At 48.8% G+C, this 6653-nt stretch overlaps 1 pseudogene; it reads left to right on the top strand.

Annotated features, from left to right (window-relative positions):
* The first annotated feature begins 4127 nt into the window (after nt 1–4127).
* LOC119349964 overlaps nt 4128–6653 on the top strand; it is a 6018-nt pseudogene continuing 3492 nt past the window's right edge.

Here is a 6653-nt window from a genome sequence, read left to right as displayed (position 1 = left end):
GACGGCTACTTCTACTATATATAGGAAGATGACCTATTCTTGAAACGAGGAGGTTGGCCGTGGTGCTGCCGTGGATTGCTGAGGTGGCGCAATCCACACCCTTGCCGGCTGGTGGACATCCCTAGGCGGCGTTTAATGCCAGATTGATGATTTTGGAAAACTGTATGCACTGGAATCTGTTTCGTTCTATTCGTGACTGCCAGGCTGGCTGACTGGATTCTACTCCTGATCTTCCTTGCCTGGACATTCCGTTCTCTTTTTTTTTTCAGTTTCCACACAATCACGAATGAAATGGAGCTTGACATCAATGTGCTTACTTCGATCGTGGTGGACGGGATTTCTCGCTAGCGCAATGGCTGACTTGTTGTCGACGAAAAGCTTGAACGAGCTGACTTTTTCCCCTCTCATTTCTGCAAGCAACCGGCACATCCAGAGACCCTGACAGGTTGCCTCTGCTGCTGCCACATATTCAGCCTCACAAAGAGCTAATTGGAACAATCTTCTGCTTCTGTGAAGTCCATGAGACAGGGTTCTCGCTACAAAGAAAACTTGGCCTGAAGTGCTGTTACGATCTTGCACATCTCCGGCGTGATGGTTGTCACTATACCCAATTACTGCAGCTTTTCCAGAGCCACGCCGGTAGCAACAGCCATGCTTCAAGGAGTTGTGCACGTACCAAGGATTTGCTTCACGGCCGTCCAATGGGTGGTGGTTGGCTTCTCCATGAACCTGCTAACTATGCCCACATCGTGCGCAATGTCCGGCCTCGTCTGGACTAAGTACTTTAAACTTCCAATCACGCTGCGATAGAGTGAGGGGTCAACACCCTTGGCATCATCATCTTTCCTCAACTTGAGCCCGCACTCCATAGGAGTATGACATCCATTGCATCCAGTCATCCCTGCCACTTCAAGTATTTTTTTCTGCATAACTCTTCTTACACAAGGTTATTGAATCCTTGGACTAAATTACCTCAATGCCCAAGTAATATCTGAGGAGACCGAGATCGCTCATTTTGAATAGCTCCTGCATCTGCTTCTTGAATTTAGTGACGGATGCTTTGTCAGTGCCAATGATGATGAGATCGTCGACGTACACACCGACTAACAGGAATGAATGTGCATCCCCGTGGCGATATACGGCATGCTCCAGTGGGCTGCGCATGAACCCCAGCGTGCTCATGGTCTCGTCCAGCTTCGCGTACCAGGCCCTCGGAGCTTGCCGCAGCCCGTACAGCGCCTTCCGAAGCCGCATGGGATGCTGCTCCTTGCCGGCAGTGACATACCCCGGCAGCTGCGCCTCGTACACTTCCTCGGCGAGGTCACCATCGAGCAAAGCGGATTTTACATCCATGTGGTGCACCTCCCAGCCGGAGTGCACGATGAACGCAAGAAGTAGCCACACAGTCTCCATGCGTGCCACCAGTGCAAAAACTTCCTCAAAGTCCACGCCTTCTCGCTGCACATAGCCTTTCGTCACTAGGCGTGCCTTGTGCTTGACGATCTTGCCGTCCGGGTCGCGCTTGACGCGCTACACCCACTTCAAGCCAATGGCTTTGTGGCCATCCGGCAGGTCAGTGTGCTCCCAAGTGTTGTTGTCTTCAATGGAGTCCATCTCTGCATCCATCGCTGCCTTCCAGGCACCGTCACTCAGCGCTTCGTTGATGTAACGTGGCTCCTCCGCCGTGAGCAAGCAATGGTCGAAGTCCTCTCGTACAGCCTCATGATCTGTTTCGTTGAGGATGCATGAGAGGTGCCGATATCTTATCGGCCCGGAGTCAACGTCGCAGGCGTTATCGTGTGTGGGCGGCGTAGCCCATCGCATCTCCCTCGCTGCAGCCGGCGTGCACGCATCGGCCTGGGGCGTGCTCATCGTCGACGGGGCCGGCGCGCCCACTGAGTGTAGCGGCGACCCGTTGATGGTGTAGAGGATGAGTCCGCTGTGTTGCTCGGAGTATATGTTGGTGAGCCGCCGGTGTCCAGCTCATGCACGCCCGGCTCGACGGTGTAGACGACAGAGAACGACGCCGGCTCGGGTGCGCGTTGACCACGTCCTTGTTGTTCCAACTCCATAGCCTGTTTTCCACAAACAAGACATCACGAGTTACATGTACCTTTTTGCTGGCCGGATCATACACACGGTAGCACATGGATCCTTCCTCGTATCCAACAAAGATCATCATGGTTGGCCGATCAGAGAGCTTTGTGACTCCAGGGCCAAGCTTCTTGACATGCGCCACACACCCAAATGTGCGCAGGTGCTGCACGCTAGGCTTGCGGCCGTACCAGGCCTTATACGGGTGACTCCGTCCAGGCTGCACGTGGGCACCCTATTTAGGAGGTACACCGCGCTGTTTTGACTGCTTCTGGCCAGAAGAACGATGGCACGGCCTTGCTCTTGAGGAGACAGCACGCCATCTCGACCGCGGTCTGGTTTCGATGCTCCACCACTCCATTCTGCTGAGGAGAGTAGGGTGCGGCGGTATAGTGCTTAATGCCCAGTCCATCATAGTACTCCTTAAACTCCAACGAGTTGAACTCGCTGCCTCGGTCTGACCGAAACGCTCGAAGCTTGCATCTCCCCTCTGCCTCTGCCATGGCCCGCACCTTCTTAAACCTCTGGTGTGCTTCGTCCTTAGACTTCAGCAGCTCCAATCACATGTAGCGAGAGTAGTCGTCCACCACCGGCAGAAAGTATTTGTTGCCTCCGGGTGAGGTTGGTGTGATTGGCACACACAAATCCGTGTGCACTAACTCGAGTCCTTGCTCTGCACGATGTCCGGCGACCTGAGGAAATGGTGCCCGGTGCTGCTTGCCCAGTGCACAACCATCACAATATTCTTCAACGCGATCTATGATCGGCATCCCACACAACATTTGCTTCGACGACATGGCACGCAAAACTCGGAAGTGCAGGTGTCCCATCCTGGCGTGCCAGCGCCAAGTGACGTCGTCCGACTTGGTGAGGAGGCAGGCCGGTGTGTCAATGCAGAGCACACTTGTGTACAGTCTGCTGGCTGTGTGATTGACGCGAGCCAGTACGCATCGGCCCTGGTCGTGGATGGTCATGGTCCCAATCTTGCATCCTCCTTCGTCGAGCTGACCTACTGAGATTGATTCGCCGCATGCCAATCACTTTGAATCGTCCAGATGACAACAACATGGCGGTTACCCCTAAATGGTATAGGAATCAAAGACTTTGTGGCACCTGATGCCATTTAGTGTCATTTTGTATGATATAATTGTCGAGGGCGAGGGTGATGGTAGCGCAAACCACAGAGTTTTGACAAGCCACGAGAACAAGTCCACATCGTGAAACATCAAGCCAGATCAGCTAATGAATTTTCTGTAGATGCATCAGAATCTTTCAAACCATCACGTGCACGCGCAACTATTCAGTGATCTTGTGAAGCATATGTGAACCCAGAATGACAACCAAAGAGGCAACGTTTGAATTATGCACTTAAAATAAATTTTATGTTCGAACTATGTATTTTCACTAGCAGAAAATGTTATGTGCAATATTCCTGTGTACGATGGACGTTGGCCGTCCTGAGGGCATCTACGGCAAGCTGGACAAAACCTCATATTTTCGTCCGCCCTGCCGAGTCGAAACGAACAAAAAAACGTACAAAATCCACATCTGTTCCCGTCGGCCGGTTGGCATTGGCCTTACAAAATTGGAGAGAGAAGGTAATTGAGACGCCATGGTCCGTTTGTCAGCCGTGAGCAGGTTCGTGCATCTTCTAGTGCTTTGTGATGATGATGCCGGTCACCAACTGATGCGCTTCTTTCCACGCCCACCCACCAACCCACCCACGGAAAGCAATCCCTTTCTTCTTTACCTTCTCTCACATCCAACCCGTCGACAATGAGCAAACACATGAGCCAAAAGCATTAGGAGGGATTCATATCTTAACCAATGTTTTAAATAGCGGGCTATGGCATATAGCGGCAACCCTTAACAACAGCTATAGCTGCGCTATAGTGAGGCTATAGCGGTAAATTGTACATGAAATCATTTAGCTGCAACATGCTTAAGCAGCTATAGCGGAGCTATATAGCGAGGCTATAGCCGGCTATTTGAAACTATGATCTTGACTGATGTTGTTGGTCTTCCTCTGCTCATCCGTCTCCACTGAGTGCTGCTCCCTTCCTCTCATTCTCATCTCCTCCTCTCCTCCATTGCGTCGTGTCGCCTGGGACTGAGTGCTCGCCCCTGCCAACTCTCTACCAGACCTTGGTGACCGTGGAGGTATGCATGTGTCCTGCTAAAAACTGATTACTTCTCCTGCTTGAGAGTCTGATCGATTTTTGTTGGTTGAATCCAGGGTGGCAGTGAAAACCTAGCTAGTAAGAACCATTCAGAGCTGACCGCTGACGCGGATGTAACTTCTTCTCACCTTTACAGCTACCTACAGTCATCGATTTGCAGTTTTGGCTTGGCGACTCGGTTCTAGAGCTTGGATTGCATTACAGCTACTTACAGTCATCGATTTGCAGTTTTCTAGCTGATTGGTCATGGAGGTGGTCACTGGTGCCATGGGCAGCCTGCTCCCCAAGCTGGGCGGCCTGCTCATGGATGAATACAACCTGCACAAGCGCGTCAAAAAAAATGTCGAGTTCCTCCGGAAGGAGCTTGAGAGCATGCATGCTGCCCTCATCAAGGTTGGCGACGTGCCACGGGACCAGCTCGACAGGCAAGTCAAGCTCTGGGCCGACGAGGTCAGAGAGCTCTCCTACAACATGGAGGATGTGGTCGACAAGTTCCTGGTCCGTGTCGAAGGTATTCAGCAGCCTCACGACAACATCCACAGATTCAAGGAGCTCAAGAACAAGATGATCGGCTTGTTCAAGAAGGGCAAGAATCACCATCGGATAGCTGACGCCATCAAGGAAATCAAGGAGCAACTCCAGGAGGTGGCTGCTAGGCGTGAAAGGAACAAGCTCGATGGTATTGCTCTTAATCCTAGCGAAGCAATTGCCATCGATCCTCGTCTCCGTGCTCTGTACGCAGAAGCGACAGAGCTCGTCGGCATCTATGGGAAGAGGGATCAGGACCTCATGAGGCTGCTCTCCTTGGAGACCGATAACGATGCCTCTAACAAGAGGCTGAAGAAGGTCTCTATCGTTGGATTTGGTGGGTTGGGCAAGACCACTCTTGCCAGAGCAGTATACACAAGGATCAAAGGTGATTTTAATTGTGGGGCATTTGTCTCAGTCGGTCGGAACCCTGACATCAAGAAGGTTTTTAGGGATATCCTCATTGACCTCGGAAAATCTCACTCGGATCTTATGATACTTGATGCGAAGCAGCTTATTGACAAGCTTCGTGAATTCCTCGAGAATAAGAGGTATGCATCACCTACAGTAAAAATGGCACAATTATGATATGTTTGTTTCCTATGCTATTTGTACAATCAATAGTGGTAAAATATATTTCACGTCACACCAAAGGGTTCAGAATAAAATTTTCATTCAGGCCACTTTTTCTGATATGCAGTTTGCACTAAATGGTAAATGTTTGGATAATCCTTGTGTCTTGTAGCATAGTAGGTCTGTTTATTAAGATAAGCCTGCTGACTTGCAGCATGTAGCAGCAACCAACTCTGTTTTGTCATAACCTGTCATGGTCTGTCAAGTTCAAATTTACTCACTTTGTACCAACCTTGTACCCTATATATATATAGCGTATGCAATACAAGGAGCTGCAGCTTTTTTCAGCGGCCTAAGAACAGATTCCAAACTAGAGAATCTGCGCTCTTGCTACTGACATTAAATGTTATAGGTGCTAAATTTCAAGAGTATAAAAGTATATATCTTTGACCCTCCTAACCCACCTCATCCCAAATAAAGAATTTAAAGTGTGCATCTCGCACCAAAGGCTACCCTAGATATTGTATGTTGGACTGATGACAAACAGGAAGTTAAATTTGCTCTTCACTATCATATTCTATTTTCCCTTTATGACCTTTTTGGAAGCTTGCTATCAGCAATATACACGAAAGGATAATGCCATGCAATTCGAGTCTCCAGGAGGTTTATTAGCGGCCATATAGTAAATTGTGTGGTCCAATTGGTACTCGGGTATTTCCAATAGATCTACCTAAACTATTATAATACTTGAAATGTTGTAACTAATTAAATGTTCTTCTATGTATGGACATCGATCCAGCAGGTTGCACTTTGTGTTATACTCCTTGAATCTTAAATTTGTATTCATTTTGTTCATCATCTGATCAGCAGATCATAATACATGCTTCTAAATCAGATTGACGAGATTGCGACTCATGCTTATATTAGTTTGTTTTTAACATACACATTCTATATACATAGTTCCACCCATATATTCATATGGCACATATATAGCTTTGCCAGTTCAATAGACCATAAACTGATACTCTAAACTGATGTAGGTACCTCATCATAATTGATGATATATGGGATCAAAGCTTGTGGAAAGACATCGACGTTGCTTTCTCTAACAGGAACGATCTAGGCAGCCGGCTAATCACCACAACCCGCATTCTCAATGTCTCTGAATCATGTTGCTCATCGTCCGACGATTCAATTTATGAAATGGAACCACTTTCTACCGATGACTCTAGAAGGCTCTTCTCCAAACGAATATTTCTCGACGAAAGTGGATGTCCA

The sequence above is a fragment of the Triticum dicoccoides genome, chromosome 1B (assembly GCF_002162155.2).
Source record: "Triticum dicoccoides isolate Atlit2015 ecotype Zavitan chromosome 1B, WEW_v2.0, whole genome shotgun sequence".
In the NCBI taxonomy this organism is placed as follows: domain Eukaryota; kingdom Viridiplantae; phylum Streptophyta; class Magnoliopsida; order Poales; family Poaceae; genus Triticum; species Triticum dicoccoides.
The sequence above is the reverse complement of the archived record's forward strand: the minus strand, read 5'-3'. Positions and strand labels throughout refer to the sequence as shown.